Here is an 18167-nt window from a genome sequence, read left to right as displayed (position 1 = left end):
AGTCACACTCTACCTGCACATGGACAGAAGCAGGGATGTGTGGTAGTCCCTCCAAAGGAAACAGACATACTGTTTCAGAAAAGTGTATGCATGTTGGTATCAAAACAAAATAAAACAGATGTCCACTACAGCCCTCTCTAACATCTCCATTCTGTTTTCTGGCTCAGCCATGCCATTACCCTTTTAGGATTTAAGGCTTAAGTTGAAGTGTGAATGCAGATCCTCTGAAGATTGGGGAAGGGACTGGATGGAGCTCAGGGCAGCATCTTAAAGAAGGGGGAATCTATGAGAGACCTAAACATCTATATGGATACCCCATTTAATGACTCTCAATTCCTAGACTTTTTCATCTTAGAGTCCTTTACCTCGGCTCCAGTCCAGCTATGTCCATATCTGAAGCCTCATCATTAGGGACTGTTTGGCCCTCTGAAATAGTTTGGCATCCCGCCCTCTGACTTAAACCTCTAGATTTGTTCTAAAGATGCCAATTCTTCAGCCTTGTCAGAACATCCATTCCACTTTCTCCTTGTCCATCAACAACCTCTTGCCTTCATTTCCTCCCTCTCTATGATAGACTTCAATGCCCATCACTTAATCACATCCCAAACACTTCTCAATTCTTCCTTTCATCACTTTTACCTGGCAAAATCCCAATTCTGCCTCTGCCAAGACCTGCCCTTTAGGAAGTGGCTCAGCCCTACTGGATAAAATCATACATGTTGGTGTCACTGTAGACCATGGTCTACAACTAAGGGTCAGCTCCACTATCACTTGAAAAGCATTTATTCATGCATTCCATTAAGTGCCTACTATGTACTAGGCACTAAGTACTTGGGATACATCAGCATTCAAAACAGGCAAAACTCCCTGCTCATTTATTCCTTAAAAACTTTCCCATCCTAGGGATGCCTGGATGACTCAGTTGGTTAAGCATCTGCTTTCGGCTCAGGTCATGATCTCCAGGTCCTGGGATCGAATCCCCCATTGGGCTCCTTGCTCAGCGGGGAGTCTGCTTCTCCCTCTCCCTCTGTCTCTCCCCCTGCTTGTGCTCTCTCTGTCTCTCTCAAATGAATAAATAAAATCTTTTTTTAAAAAATCTTAAAAAAATTTTTTTTTCCCATCCTACTTAAAATCAATTCAAACCTTCTTCACTTTCTTCAACTTCTCTTGCCCCTGCTCCTAGCAGATGAGCCAGATCTCCACTTTTCAAAGGAACCAGAAACCGTCATATGGAAACTTTTCATCATTAAAAACTCTTGAGTTCAGTCTCCTTCCTTCCTTGCTATGTGAAAGGTGTCCCTTTGGGAGGCCTTCCTAGGCTAGTATGGGTGCACTTATCTTCCCGCCACTCCCTCACCGCCATTTTCCACACCAGATTGTAACTTGTGCCTTAATTATCTAAGGGCAGAGACCTTTTTTACCCAGCCAACTGCTTTAACCCCAGCATCTGCCTAGTAGTATTTGGTTAGAATTCAGTGTCTAGAATGACCGATGGGCGGGGTTTCTTGGAGAGGCCCCGCCTACGGCCTCCTCCCGGGCTTCCGAACTCTTTCCTCAGGCTTCTTAGTGGCCACCTCTTGAGGCCTCCAGTCTGGTCGGCCTCCTTGGCTTCCGTGAGACATGAGCTGGGCAGTTAAGCTCACAGCCGAGATTCAGGCGGGACTTTTCCGACGCCCCAGGGCCCTCCCCCGCGGGACTACCCCACCTCCAGCGGTGAGGCTTCTGGGGAGGGGGGCTGGGCCCAGGACCCGCCGCGGTTTGAGCGTCGACGCGTCACCGCGGCAGCGGCTTCTCCGTCGCTGCCCAACTCGCTAGTCGTTCTTTTTCTTTTCCCTCCGCCTCCCTCTCCCTTCCCCTTTCCTTCTTCCCTTTCTCCTCTTGTCCCAGTACTTTCTCTTTCCTCGCCTTCTCCGCGCCTCCTCCATAAGGATGTCGAGGTAAGGGCCCCGTCAGCAGCCCAGCCCCACTAGCCTGGCCGCATGCACACGGTCTTGTCCAGTGTCCTTGATAGGCCCGGTGTCCTGAACATGTCTGGGCTGATCAGAGGACAGTGAGACCTCACGGAGCCACTCCTCCAGGAGGGGTCAGTTTCTCAAACTCTCCTTCCTTCACACTCACTCAGCCACAGGAGGGAGGATGCCGGGCCTGGCCCCGGGGAAATTGTTTCAGAGGAGATGAAGGGAGCTGTGAGGCCGCGGGGGGCGTCAGTGGGAGTGGTGGGAGGGAGCCCTGCACAGGCCCATAAGGGCAGAGCGTCAAGTGGCTGAGGTGAGGCGGACTCCTGAGGAGCAGAGGCAGACCCGGCATCGGCATGGCATCGGCATCGTATCTGTGGAGTCCCACCCTGGAGAGGCCTCCAGCAGCCGACACGCCAAGCCAAGGCTTTTAGAACATATTAAGATCTGGGGGCGCCTGGCTGGCTCCTCGTTAGAGCATGCGACTCTTGATCTTGGGGTTGGGAGTTGGAGCCCCACGTTGGGTGCAGAGGTTACTTAATAAAATTAAGAAGGAGGAGAAGAAGATAGGAAAATCTGAGGCATCTGCACTTGTTGAGGGGGTAACTATGTGTCAGGTCTTGAGTTTGATAGGAACTTTAGCTATGTCCCACTAGAGGTAGGAAGAAATATTGTAGTTTTTTTTTTTTTTTTTTTACGGTTTTCCTCGTTATGATAGTATTGTATACTGAATTTAGAAGATTTGAAAAACTAGAAGGGAGAATCCCATAAACTTCCAATCTCAAAATAATTTCCATAGCATTTTGACATACTTCTTTTCAGACTTTGCTATTCATATTTTTATATTGATTAAATAAATGTAGGTTTTTATAAGGTAGGAAAGCATTAATATTTTAGTGTAAAACTTTTCTACACACTGTAAACTCTTCCTAACCATCATTTTTAATGACTATGTTATTCTCTAAAGTAGGTTCTCTTAGGTAGTCAGTAACCACTCATGTGGTTAGTTATTTCAGCACTGACTTCTATGGGCTTCAGTCTGATAAATTCCAGTTGCTTGCTAAACATCCCCAAGCTCAGTTTCCCACAGGTATCCCAGGTCTATCATCTTCATAACTTAGACCATTTTCTCCTTCTGTCCCAATCTGCTCTTCCTGTTGTGTTCTCCAAAGCAATTAGTATCACCTAATCACCCAGGCAAGAAACAGGAGCCATTCTACACTGCTGCCCCTTTATTTTTTCCAACTTTTGCTAATTTTATCTGCTGTTTCTTAAATTTGTCTCTCTTCCCTGTTGTCACAGTCACCCTGTTAGTTCAGGCTGTCATCATTTCTCCCACAGACTGTGCAGTTGCCTCCTAGCTGATCTCCATTCCTCCAGCTTTGTCCATCTTAAGTCCTCTCCCCTCACTACTCCCAAAGCAATCTACCTAAAACAAAAATGACCATGACTGTCTTTAAAATCCTTCAGAGAGGCCATATTTCCTACATGGTACACAGAATCCTCCACTTGGAGATCTCTCTGTACTTCTTTAGCGTACCTTGCCATTACCTGCTTGGATTTGTTGTTCTAATAATAGAGGAATGTTTGTAGTTTCCCCTGAGCCCCCTGTGCTCTTCATTGCTTTCATATTTTTGCTCATCACGATTCTGATTTCTCTGTCTAGAATGCCCTCACCACTTTTTTCTACCCGGCTAATTCTTAAATGTCCTTCTGTCCTAATTCAGGCATTATCTCCTTAGGTAACCTACCTGGAAGGTCCAGGTTGGGCTAAATGTCCCTTCTTTGTGCTCTACATAGAGATTATCTCTGTCCTTTCAGTTAAAACATCCTTAAAACCCTTTAAATCTATTTACTTTATGTACTTTTTCGTATAATTTCAATATCTGCAGTCTGAACATGTCTTATTTTTCTGTTTGTGCTTTCTCTGGACTTCGGCTTATGGAGGTCTGATTCCTTGTATGTTTGATATGCATATTATTAGGAGCTCATATTTGGTTAAATTTTAGCTTTGTGAATCTTGAAGAGCGTGGATTGGGATAATTTGTTTTGGTTTCTCCTGAGTGTTAGGGGATATTACCAACCTGGCACTATTTCTGTTTCTTGTATTGGGATTTCTCAGTCTGTGAGTATGGTATAAATTCAAATCCCAGGATTGCATGAGACTAGGACTATGATTATAAATTAATAAATTATTAATGTTGTTAGTCTTTCCACTCACTTTTGCTAATTTTGTCTATTTCTCAAATTAGTCTCTCCTCCCCATTCTTAGTGTCACCAGAGACAGATTGATTTTCTTATTGGTTCTTGTTGCATGTAGATTTTTATGTTTACATCTTCAAGATATAGTCCTTTTGGGTGCTTGGCTTTATGTGCTGCTCTTAGATTCAGCTCTCTTACTTTGTTAAATCTAAACACTATTCCTCAGTGGGGCTGATAACCAGCAAAGCTTTAGGTTTCTGGTTTGAGCATATATATATATATTTTTTAAAGATTTATTTATTTGACAGAGAGAGACACAGCGAGAGAGGGAACACAAGCAGGGGGAGCGGGAGAGGGAGAAGCAGGCTTCCCGAGGAGCAGGGAGCCCAATGCGGGGCTCCATCCCAGGGCCCTGGGATCATGACCTGAGCCGAAGGCAGATGCTTAAGGACTGAGCCACCCAGGTGCACCTGTTTGAGCATATTTTTAAGGCAGGCCTGGTGTCAGTGTTGGCTTTCCATCTAATTTTGGCTCTAGAATTTTTTCTTCCTTCCTTCTTTCTTTCCCTCCCTTCCTCCCCTCCTTCTTCCTTTCCTTCCTCTCTCTCTCTCTTTTTTTTTTTAAGATTTCATTTTTAAGTAATCTCTATACCCAATACGGGGCTCGAATTTACAACCCTGAGATTAAGAGTCACATGCTCCATGTCTGAGCCAACCAGGTGCCCCCTCCTCTCTCTTATTTGTCTTTTTCTTTTTCTCTCTTTTTCTGTTTATTGAAAGCTTCCCTTACCTTCTTATGAGCTCAGCAATGCATTTAAAAGTGTATTTGCTCTAATTTATCCAGCATTTGGGTGTTTTGCAGTGGGAGGACATTTCATAATTTCTAGCCTAGCTAAATGTCAGAAATGGAAATCTTATAGACTTCATTTTTTTAAAAGATTTTATTTATTTATTTGACAGAGAGAGACACAGTGAGAGAGGGAACACAAGCAGGGAGAGTGGGAGAGGGAGAAGTAGGCTTCCCGCTGAGCAGGGAGCCCAATTGCCTCGATCCCAGGACTCTGGGATCCCGACCTGAGCAGATGCTTAATGACTGAGCCACCCAGGTGCCCCTAGACTTCATTTTTAAAATTGGATTATTTCAGGCTTACTTGGAGATTTTTTAAAATTTAAATTCAATTATCCAACATATAGTACATCATTAGTTTCAGATGTAGAGTTCAGTAATTCATCAATTGCACATAACATTGGGTGCTCGTAACACCGGGTGCTCATCACATCATGTGCCATCCTTAATGCCTATCACCCAATTACCCCATCCCCCCCACCCACCTCCCCTCCAGCAACCCTCAGTTTGTTTCCTGTAAAGAGTTTCTCATGGTTTGTCTACCTTTCTGATTACTTCAGTTTTCCCTCCCTTCCCCTGTGATCCTCTGCACTGTTTCTTATATTCCACATATGAGTGAAACCATATGATAATTGTCTTTCTCTGATTGACTTATTTCACTCAGCATAATACCCTCCAGTTCCATCCACATGGATGTAAATGGTATTACTTGGAGATTTTTACAGTGAAATCTGTCAAACACTTGTTTGCTTTTTTCTTGGTTCTTTTTAAAATTAGTGGTTTTTTTTAATCAGAGTAATATACGCCCATTATTTTAAAAGTCAGTAGTTTAGGGGTGTCTGGGTGGCTCAGTCATTAAGTGTCTGCCTTCAGCTCAGGTCATGATCCCAGGGTCCTGGGATCCAGCCCTGTATGGGGCTCCCTGCTTGGCGGGAAGTCTGCTTCTCCCTCTCCCACTCCCCCTGCTTGTGTTCCCTCTCTGTCAAATAAATAAATAAAATCTTAAAATTAAAAAGTCAGTAGTTTAAATTTTTTCTTTTTTGTTTGTTTGTTTTGAGAGAGAGTGAGTGGTGGGCAGAGGGAGAGGGTAGTGGGTAGTGGGTAGAGGCAGAGGCAGAGGGAGAGGGAGAGATTAAGATTCTTCTTAAGCTGGCTACAAGCCTAGTGCAGAGCCTGACACAGGGCTGTCTTACGACTCTGAGATCATGACCTGAGCCAAAATCAAGAGTTGGATGCTTACCTGACTGAGACACCCAGGCATCCCAGTAGTTTGTCTTTTAACAGAAAGCAGGCTCTTTTCTCCCACTTTCTTCTACCCCAAGTCTTACTTACCAGAGGCAACCATTTTGAGTTCTTTTGGCTATTTTTTGTATTGTTGACCTCCTTATATTTAAATAATATACTTTTACCACTGTTTCTTGATTTATTAATTTTAGACATCATATTGATTTCTAACTATGGAAGATGAAGATTAGGCTTTCACAACCATCCCCATTTTCCTTCCTCCATATTCTTACATTATAATTTTTTGGTTAAATCGATGTTCATATTTATATTAAATAGACTATATAAATATTGCTTACTGTTGTGTCAAACATTATACTCTAATTATGTTTCCTGTTTTATACAATTTTTTTCTTTTTCCAGTACTCAATTTTCTCATTATCTGTATTTATCTATACCCATAGTCTGTCAAGTCTGCTTACCACATGGTCAAAAATCATCAAATAATCATTTGCAATTCCTTGCCCCATGCCCCACCCTCACTTGCTGGGTCTTTTGAAGTTGGTGGGGTGAATTGGCTCACTTTCCCTGCCCTCTTCTGTAAGTGCTTAAGTTGGTAAGTACTTCTCCTCTGCTAAGTCAGCTACCAGTCCTCCATTTGATTTCTGTCTGCTGGAAGCTTGTTGATACCTCATATGTATCCCCCCTCATTTGTGTCATCTTTGATAGTTTATTTTCTTTTTCCTTTGCTTTTAATGGAATTTTGGGTGAGAGAGAAGATAAAGTATGTTTGGTCCACCATGTTTAACTGGAAACCCAAAAACTTAAATCACATTGTAGTTTTGATTTGCATTTCCTATTTCCCTCATGACAAATGAAGTTGAACATCTTTTCATGTGCTTATTGACTATTTGTGTATCATCTATGAAGAAATGTCTATTCAAGTCCTTTTCTCATTTTTTAAAATTTGGGTTGTTTTTTTGTTGTTGTTACTGAGTTGTTTATATGTTCTGGATGTTAATCTCTTATCAGCTACATAGTTTGCAAATATTTTCTCCCATTTTATAGGTCATCTTTTCATTTTTTTTTAAAGATTTTATTTATTTATTTATCTGACACACAGAGAGAGAGAGATAGTGTACACAAGCAGGCAGAGCAGCAGGCAGAGGGAGAGGGAGAAGCAGGCTCCCAGCTGAGCAGAGCCTGACACGGGGCTCAATCCCAGGACCCTGGGATCATGACCTGAGCCAAAGGCAGAGGCTTAACTAACTGAGCCACCCAGGTGCCCCTCTTTTCACTCTTCTTGATAGTACCTTTTTTTTAATTAAAGATTTTATTTATTTATTTGACAGAGAGAGACACAGTGAGAGAGAGAACACAAGCAGGGGGAATGGGAGAGGGAGAAGCAGGCTCCTGGCTGAGCAGGGAGCCGGATGTGGGCTCAATCCCAGGACCCTGGGACCATGACCTGAGCCGAAGGCAGACGGCTAACGACTGAGCCACCCAGGTGCACCTTGATAGTACCTTTTAATAGTGCATAGAAGTTCTTAATTTTTATGAAGTCCAATTTATCTATTTTTTTTCTTTTGTTGCCTATGAGTCATCCAACTTTATTCTTCTGTTACAAGATTGTTTTGGCTATTCAGGGTTCCTTGCAATTCCATATTATTTTGAGGATGGCTTTTACATTTCTGCAAAAAGGGCTGTTGGACTTTTGATAGGGATTGTGTTGAATATGTAGATCACTTTGGGTAATGTTGACATCTTAACAATGTTAAGTCTTCCTGTCCATGAACATGGGATATCTTTCCATTTATTTAGCTCTTCTTTAATTTCTTTCAGCAATGTCTTCAGCTCCTTGGTTAGATATATTCCTAAGTATTTGGTACTTTTATATACTATTATAAATGGAAGTGCTTTCTTAATTTCCTTTTTGGATTGTTCATTTGTGGTGCAGAGAGAAACAACTGATTTTTGTGTGTTGATCTTGTACTCTGTAACTTTGTTGAATTCATTTATTAGCTCTAGTTCTCTTGTGGTTTCTTTGGGATTTTCTATATATAGGATCATGTGATCTGTGAATAGAGATAGTTTCACTTTTTTCTTTCCAATTTGGATGCTTCTATTTCTTTTTCTTATCTAATAAATTTGGCTGGAATTTCCAGTATAATGTTGAATAGCAGTGGTTAAAGTGGGCATCCTTGTCTTGTTCCCTATCTTAGGGGGAATATTTTCAGTCTTTCACTGTGGAGTATGATACTAGCTGTAGGTTTTTCATAAATACCCATTATTATGTTGAGGAATTTTCCCTCTATTCCTTGTTTTCTTTGTTTTTATCATGAAAATGTTGGATTTTATCAAATGCTTTTTCTGTATCAAGATGATCATGTGTTTCCCCCATTTATTCTACTAGGATCATGTATTACATTGGTTGTTTCTCTTAGGTTGAACTACCCTTACATTCCAGGAACAAATCCCACTTAGTTTTGAGGAATAATTTAATGTGCTGTTGAGTTCAATTTGCTAATATTTTATTGAGGATTTTTGCATCTATATTCATAAGGGATGTTGAGCTTTAATTTTCTTTTCTTAATCTAATTTTATTATTTAAACTTATTAGAATAAGCTTATATTTAGAATTTCTAATTTTATTTTTATTTTTTCTTTTTTTAAAAAAAATATTTTATTTATTTGCTAGAGAGAGAGAGACAGCGAGAGAGGGAACACAAGCAGGGGGAGTGGGAGAGGGAGAAGCAGGCTCTCTGCTGAGCAGAGAGCCCAACACGGGGCTTGATCCCAGGATCCTGGGATCATGCACTGAGCCAAAGGCAGATGCTTAATGACTGAGCCACCCAGGTGCCCCTAATTTTATTATTTCTAATCTAACTTTTCTTTATCTGGCTTTAGTAACAGGGTAATTCTGACTTCATAGAATGAGTTGGAAAGTATTCCCTTGTTTTTGTGAAGAGTTTAAGAAGGATTGATATTGGTATTAATTCTTCTTTAAATGTTTGATAGAATTCACTGGTGAAAGCTTCAGGTCCAGAACTTTTCTTTGTTGGAAGGTTTTTGTTTGTTTGTTAATGTTATTTATTTATTTATGAAGTATAATTAACATACAGTGTTATATTAGTTTCAGGTATACAATATAATGATCCAACAATTCTGTACATTTCTCAGTGTTCATTAAGATAAGTGTATCCTTAATCCCCATCACCTATTTCACCCATCCTCCCCACCCACCTCCCCTCTGGCAACCACCAGTTCATTTTCTATATTTAAGAGTCTGTTTTTTTAATCTCCTTTTTTCATTGTTTGTTCATTTGTTTTGTTTCTTAAATTCCACATATAAGGGGTGCTTGGGTGGCCCAGTCAGTTAAGTTTCTAACTCTTGGTTTCAGCTCAGGTCATGATCTCGGGGTTGTGGGATTGAGCCCCACATTGGGCTCTGCGCTCAGTGCAGAGTCTGCTTGAGTTTCTCTCTCCCTCTCCTTCTGCCCCTCATCCCCAGCATTTGCTCTCTCTCTCTCAAATAATAAATTAATTTTAAAAATTCCACATATAAATCAAGTCATATGGTATCTGTCTTTCTCTGATTGACTTATTTCACTTAGCATTATATCCTCTAGGTCCATCTATGTTGTTGCAAATGTTATTTGGCTGAGTAATTTTCTATTATATATATATACATACCACATCTTCTTTATCCATTCATCTATGGATGGACACTTGGGTCACTTCCATATCTTGGCTATTGTAAATAATGCTTCAGTAAACATAGGGGTATGTATATCTTTTTGAATTAGTGTTTTCGTTTTCTTTGGGTAAATACCAGTAGTGGAATTATTGGATCATATGGTATTTCTAGTTTTCATTTTTTGAGGAACCTCCAAATTGTTTTCCACAATTTCCACAATTGTCTTCCACAGCTGCACAAGGGTTTCTTTTTCTCCACATCCTTGCCAACAATTGTTTTTTCTTGTGTTTTTGATTTTCAGCCATTCTGACAGTTGTAAAGTGATATTTCATTGTGGTTTTAATTTGCATTTCCCTGATGATTAGTGATGTTGAGCATCTTTTCGTGTGTCTGTTGGCCATCTCTAGGTCTTCTTTGTTGGAAGGTTTTTGATTACTGATTCAATCTCTTGTTATAGGTCTGTTGAGATTTCTGTGGTTTTGTTTTGTTTTGTTTTCTGAGACAGTTTAGGTAATGTGTGTGTATTAGTCAGGGTTCACCAGAAAAACAGAACCAGTAGGATACATATTCATATACATAAACATATATACATACATATATGTATATATAGTATACACACACACACACACATATTATTTATTATAAGGAATTGGCTCACACAATTATGGAGGCTGGCAAATCCCAAGATCTGCAGAGTGAGTTGGCAAGCTAGAGACCCAGGAGAGCTGATTTTTTAGTTCCAGTTTAAGTCCAAAGACCTGAGAACCAGGAATGTCAATGATGTAGTTTCAGTCCCAAGGCTGGCAGATTTGAGACCCAGGAGTAGCTGATGTTTCACTTAAAGTCTGAAGGCAGGAGAAAAGCTGGTATTCCAGCTCAAGGGTTTTTAGGCAGGAAGACCTCTCTCACTTGGGGCAGGGTCAGCCTTTTCATTCTATTCAGGCCTTCAACTGATTGGATGAGGCCCACCCACCTACATTAGGTAAGGAAATCTACTTTACTCAGTCTACTGATTAAATATTAATCTCATCCCAAAAAACATACTTAATGGGGTGCCTGCATGGTTCAATTGGTTGAGCATCTGACTCTTAATTTCAGCTCAGGTCATGATCTTATGTGGTGGAATTGAGCCCTGTGTGGGGCTCTGCACTCAGTGTGGAGTCTGCTTCAGATTCTTTCTCCCTCCCCCTCTCCCCCTCCCCACTCATGCTCTCTCTCTAAAATAGATAAATAAAACATTTTAAGAAAATCCTCAAAAAACTCCCAGAATAAAAAATTTTTAATTTAAAAAATAATAAAAAACCAAAACTCCCAGAATAATATTTGATCAAATATCTGGGCACCCCATGGCTTAGTCATGCTGATATGTGAAATTAACTATCACAGTGTGTTTCAAGAAATTTGTCCCTTTCTTCTAGTTTATCTAATTTGTTCATGTACAGTTGTTCATAGTATTCTAATACTTTTTATTGCCATAAGATTGGTACTACTATCCCCACTTTCACTTCTGATTTTAGTAATTTGAGTCTTCTTTTTTCTTACTCAATCTTACTAAAGGTTCATATTTTTTCATCTTTTCAAACAACCAATTTTTAGTTTTATTGATTTTTATATTGTTTTCTAAACTGTTTTATTTATTTCTGATCTATTATTTATTATTTTCTTCCTTCTGCTTGCTTTGGGTTTACTTTCCTCTTCTTTATCTAGCTTCTTAGATATAAAGTCAGGTTGTTGATTTGAGATTTTTTTTTTAATGTGGGTATTTACAGCTATAAATTTCCCTCTGAACACTGCTTTCATTACATCCCATAAGTTTTGGTATCTTTTTTTCATTAGCCTCTCAGTATTTTCTAATTTCCCTTGTGCTTTTTTTTCTTTGATACATTGGTTATTTAGGTGTGTGTTGTTTAATTTTTACATATTTATAATTTTCCCAAACTTCCTTCTCATATTGATTTATTTCATTCTATTGTGATCAAAGAACATACTTGGTATGATTTCATCTATCTTAAGCTTATTGATACTTGTTTTAAGGCTTAACCTATGGTCTAACTTAGAGAATGTTTCATGTGTGCTTGAAAAGAATGTGTATCTTGTTATTATTGGATTAAATGCTCTATAGATGTCTGTTAGTTCTAGTTGACTTGTACTGTTTTTCAAGTCTTCTATTTCCTTGTTAATCTTTGGCATAGTTGTTTTTATATATTACTGAAAGTGGAGTATTGAAATTTCCAATTATTTTTTATGAATTGTCTATTTCTCCCTTCAGTTAATGTCATTTTTTGCTTTATGTATTTGAGGCTCTTTGTTAGAAGCATAAGTGTTTATAATTGTTATATCTTCTTAATGGATTTATTTTTTATCATTATGAAATGCCCCTTTTTGTTTCTTATAACAGTTTTTCTTTTTCTTTTTTTTTGAAGATTTATTTTATTTATTTGACAGAAAGAGAGACAGCAAGAGAGGGAACACAAGCCGGGAGAGTGGGAGAGGGAGAAGCAGGCTCCCCGCTGAGCCCAATGTGGGGCTCAATCCCAGGACCCTGGGATCATGATCCAAGCCGAAGGCAGACACTTAATGACTGAGCCACCTAGGCACCCCAGCAACTTTTCTTTTATTTATTTATTATTTTTAAAAAGATTTATTTATTTGAGAGTGCACACATGCGTGGAGGGGGGGAGAGGGAGAGGGAGAGATAGAGGGAGAGAAGCAGACTCCTCACTGAGCACAGAGTCTGACCTGGGGCTCAATATCATGACCCTGAGATCATGACCTGAGCCAAAATCAGTAGTCCGACAGTCACCTGACTGAGCCATCCAGGCATCCCAACAGTTTTTCTTTTAAAGTCTATTTTGTCTGATATTAGTATAGCTGTTTTGTAGCTTTCTTTTAGCTTGTGTCTTTAAATGCAAAAGTGTGTCTCTTGTAGATAGCATATAGTTGGGTCATTTTTTTAAAAAAGATTTTATTTATTTATTTCACAGAGAGAGAGACAGCGTGAGAGGGAACACAAGCAGGGGGAGTGGGAGAGGGAGAAGCAGGCTCCCCGCTGAGCAGGGAGCCCGATGCGGGGCTCGATCCCAGGACCCTGGGATCATGACCTGAGCTGAAGGCAGATGCTTAACAACTGAGCCACCCAGGCGCCCCAGGTCATGTATTTTTAAATCTATTTTTCCAGTGTTTGCCTTTTAATTGGAGAGTTTAATTCACTCATATTTAATGTAATTACTGATACTAGGTTTTATGTCTACAATTTTGCTGTCAGTATTTTATATATCTTATGTCTTTTTTTGTTTCTCAGTTGCTCCATTATTGCCTCCTTTTTCGTTAAATTGATATTTACTGGTATGCCATTTTAATGACCTTGTTGTTTCTTGTACTATATATATATATTTTTAAAGATTTTATTTATTTGACAGAGAGAGATACAGCGAGAGAGGGAACACAAGCAGGGGGAGTGGGAGAGGGAGAAGCAGGCTTCCCGCCGAGCGGGGATCCCGATGTGGGGCTCGATCCCAGGACCCTGGGATCATGACCTGAGCCGAAGGCAGACGCTTAACGACTGAGCCACCCAGGCGCCCCTCTTGTACTATATTTTTGAATTTCTTTCTTTTTTAAGAATTTTTTTAAAGATTTTCTTTATTTATTTGACAGAGAGCACAAGCAGGGGGAGAGGCAGACTCCCTGCTGAGCAGGGAGCCCGATGTTGGACCCGGTCCTAGGACCCTGGGATCATGACCTGAGCTGAAGGCAGACACTTAACCAACTGAGCCACCCAGGTGCCCCTTGAATTGTTTTCTTAGTGGTTGCCCTGGGCATTATAATTATCATAATTTATATTATTTAATTTATCCTAATAAATCTTATCTTCATCTTATTTTATCTTATCTTTATCTTAGTAAGTCTTAATTTATGACTATCTACTTTGCTCCTATATAGTTTGCTCCTATAAACTTTGCTCCTATTTAGTTTCATTTTCTTTTCCCTCCTTTTTGCTCTTACAGGCATACAAATTACATCTTTATACATTGTGGTGAATTATAGATTCATCAACACAGATTTATTAGTATTGCTTTATGCACGCGTCTTTTAAATCAGAAGAAGAAAAGTTATAAATATGCATTTATACTATCTTTTATATTTTCCTTTGCAATTACTTTTACCAGTGCTCTTTATTTCTTTGTGTGGATTTGAGTTACTGTCTAGTTTATTTTATTTTAGCCTGAAGGACTCCCATTACTGTTTTTTGTAGGGAAGATTTGCTAGCAATGGATTCTCAGTTTTTGTTTATCTGGTCTTGTTTTCTCCTTCATTTTTGTTGGATAGTTTTGGTGAGTATGGAATTTTTCTTTCAAAACTTGAGTATGTCATTCAATTCCTTTTGGCCTTCATGGCTTCTGATGAGAAATCAGCTGTTAAATCTTATTGAGGATCCCTTGCACATGATGACTCACTTTTCTCTTGCCTCTCTCAAGATTCCCTTTTTGTTTTGTCTTTTGACAGTTTGATGATGATGTGTGTAAGTGTGGATCTCTGTATGTTTGTCCTGTTTGGAATTTGTTGAGCTTCTTGGATGTATAGACTAGTCTTTCAGTCAGCATGGGTAGTTTTGGGCCATTGTTTCTCCAGATATCATTTCTGCCCCTTTTTCTCTCTCCCTTCTTTCTGGAATTCCTATTATTTGTATATTGTTATTCTTGATGGTGTCCCACAAGTCCCCTAGGCTCTGTTCATTTTTCTTCATTATTTTTTTCTGCTCCTCACATTGCATAATCTCAATTAATTTATCTTTAAATTCATTGATTTTTCTTCTACCTTCTCAGATCTGCTCTTGAACTTCTTTGAAATTTTCATTTCAGTTATTGTGCTTTTCAACTCCAGAATTTCTATTTGGTTATATTTTTTAAAGTAATTTCTATCTCCTTATTGATAATATCTATTTGGGAAGTCATTGTTTTCATACTTTCTACTAGTTTTTTTAGACATAGTTTTCTTTACTTTGAACTTATTTTAAACAGGTGACTTAAAGTCTTTGTCTAGTAAGTTCAATGTCTGGGCTTCCTTGGGGTCATTATTTATTGATTGCTGTTTTTCCCCCGTGTATGTGTAAGGGCCAAACTTTTTTTGTTTCTTTGCATGTTTTGTAGTTTTTGTTGAAAATTGGGACCTTTTAAATAATGCAATGTGGCAAGTCTAGGAATCAGATTCTCTCCAGAGTTTCTTGTTGCTGTTGTTTGCATAGTGACTCTTCTAAACTAATTCTGTCAAGTCTATATTCTTTGTTGTGTGTGGCCACTCAAGTCTCTGCTTTGTTAGCTTAGTGGTCAGTTAATGATTGGATAGAGGTTTCATTAAATCATTGGAACCAATGAGTCTCCTAGTTTTTGCTGAGGGGATATGTGTTTATACTCTTCTGAGACTATTTTTGAGTCACTTGCTGACATGCAGGACACCATAGGCTCCCAAACATTGTGGAACACTGAAGATAAACAAGAGCAACTGCAGTCTTCAGCAGCTCCCACATTTTCAAATCTGGGGAGACCATTGCAACGTAGATGGAGGCAGCTCTCTTAGGGCTCCTCTTTCTGCACAGTGAGTCCCTTGTGGCTACTGTCCTGGTTTCTGGTGGTTGTTCCTCACTAGAGTCTCCTTTGTTTTATGCAGTATAATTTCTTTCTTTCTTTCTTTCTTTTTCTTTCTTTCTTTTCTTTCTTCCTTTCTTCTTTTTTTTTTTAAGATTTTATTTATTTATTTGTCAGAGAGAGAGAGAGCACAAACAGGGGGAGCAGCAGGTAGAGGGAGAAGCAGGCTCCCCACTGAGCAGGGAGCCCGATGTGGGACTCGATCCCAGGACCCTGGGATCATGACCCGAGCCAAAGGCAGATGCTTAACTGACAGAGCTACCCAGGCATCCCTCTTTCTTTCTTTTTTTAAGATTTTATCTATTTATTTGAGAGAGAGAAAGAGAGCGGGAGAGGAGCAGAGGGAGAGGGATAACCAGGCTACATGCTGAGTGTGTTGCCCAATGTGGGGCCTGATCCCATGACCCTGAGATTATGACTTGAGCCAAAACCAAGAACCAGATGCTCAACTGACTGAGCTACCCAGGCACACCTGCAGTATAATTTCTAATGCCCGCTCCTCCACCCCTCAGCTTAAATTTAGGCTAAAGGTTCCCCAGTGCTCCCCCAGCCCTGAGCCCTGCTTCATTACCAGCCCCTACCTTAGGCCAAACTTCAACCCTTGCTCCCACTCCTACAACCTTCTTTTCCAGCCCAGATTAGGATCTCTGGGGTATCATCCTTTCCTAGTACCCAGCATGTGGTACAATCTCTTACCGCAAATGAAATTTAATACGTGTTACAGAAGTGGTTTGAAAATTTGTGAGTTTTAATCTTTTTCAGTATAGCCTGGCCTCTCAGTCCTATGTGCCAGTTTCCATTCTTCCTAGAGAATTTCCTGTAAGCAATAATATTTGGAACCAACTTGAGTGTACCACCTTTGAAAGAGTCCATGTGACACTGGTGGGTCTTAGCTTGCATAATCCAAGAGTCTCTGGTATTGATGCAGCCTCATGGCAACCAACAGACAAATCTCAGCTAAAGAATAATCATAGACTTTCACAGCCTTCTGTGTTTATAAGCCAAAGCAGCAAGGATCTAAGGGAGATTGGATTGTGACACCCAGGAAGTTTCTATGTGAGGGGCCTGCAAAGTTCCAGTTAGGGAATGACCAAGGGAAGAGTCTGAGGCATAGTCTGAGAAAAGACCTATCACAGAATTGTTACCTATCAAGGAATTCAGAAAGCTTCCTAGTGAAGGCTTCGGGGGCTGATTCTGTAGAGGAGATAAAAAGTGACTTGTTGAGTCACTCAGAGAATTGGTCAGAAAAAGACTTATCGATGTGTTCAAAAGAGAACCTAAATTGGAAGCAACTGGAAAATCCATTGGTTTACTTGGACAGGAAGCTGGGGCAAGTCTATCACAGTGGGATCCCTATAGGTGTGTATTGTTCATGGCTTGCTGCCAATTATACATTTGCCCCCTCCTGGGAAGTCTTATAGCTGCTTGGAAACTGGAAATTTGGTACCCTCAATGAATCAGGAACACTGCCTGAATACCTCTTGGAAGGTATCTTCCGTTCCTTGATCTAAGTAGGCATTAGCTGAGCACTAGGAAGCCCAGGTTATATAGTTTTGGGTGTGGCAGAGATAGAACTTACCTCACCAGGTCCTTGAATCCATAAAACTGTTACGTTAATAGAGACCCAATCGTGGTTTCTTCCCTGGTCCACTTTTCTCTCTCAGCCACTCATGTTTTAGGAATGGCTAAGCCAAGTTTGCTTAGCTCTTTGAAAGAAACCATTATGTAGATTAGAGGACAGGCTGATCACAAAAAATTCAGTCCCTACCCTGGATAGTTCTTTCCCTCCTCCCTCAGCTGTGAGCAAGGAAGCCAGAGGACCCTGAGATGCTGGTCATGGTTCACATAGGACCCTCAGTCCAAGAAGAAGAGCAGACAAACTTTTGCCCATCATCCTGGACAAATCATGGAAGAATGCAAGTGCATGGGGGACAAGAGAGGCAGTCCAGAGTCACTTCCAAGTGATGGCAGGACATGACCCAAGGGATAAGAGTGGAGTTGCGTACCCATACTCCAGCCATGGAGGAGCAGTACCCCAGAGGCAGAGAACAGAGGAGGAGTGTTTGGAGGGTATGGCCACAGAGGCGAGCATCTTCTTGGAGTTTCCACTTTAGGAAAAGGATATTGGAGATTAATTTAGGGATTCCTTCAAGGGTCAAATAGTCTAGGGAGATAGTGAAGTCCAAGAAGACTCCATCTGCTAAGTCACAATTGGAAGATGTTCTGAGAGTCAGTGAGCTGGGAGATGCCCAGAAGCTAAATGGCTATCTGAGTGGTCAAGGAGCTCCAATGACCAAGGAATGGCCCCTACCACCAAGAGTGATGGTTGCCCAAGATTCAGGATGGCCAAGCCTTAAAAAACATGTTACTGTCATTACAAATGGGCAAATGAGGTCATAGTACTGTCATTAAAAAATTATACACACACACACATGCAGACACTACTATAAAAGGATTCAGGGGCTTCTCAAAGTGAGTTAAGACCCCACTGCCCAGGACCTGGCTGAAATAGTCTTCCCCTTAGCTCTTTTACTATCTTGACTTTTATGTAGGGGTGTGTGTGTGTGTGTGTGTGTGTGTGTGTGTGTGTGTGTGTGTGTG

Source organism: Neomonachus schauinslandi, chromosome 13, assembly GCF_002201575.2.
Source record: "Neomonachus schauinslandi chromosome 13, ASM220157v2, whole genome shotgun sequence".
NCBI lineage: Eukaryota > Metazoa > Chordata > Mammalia > Carnivora > Phocidae > Neomonachus > Neomonachus schauinslandi.
Note: the sequence above shows the minus strand (reverse complement) of the source record.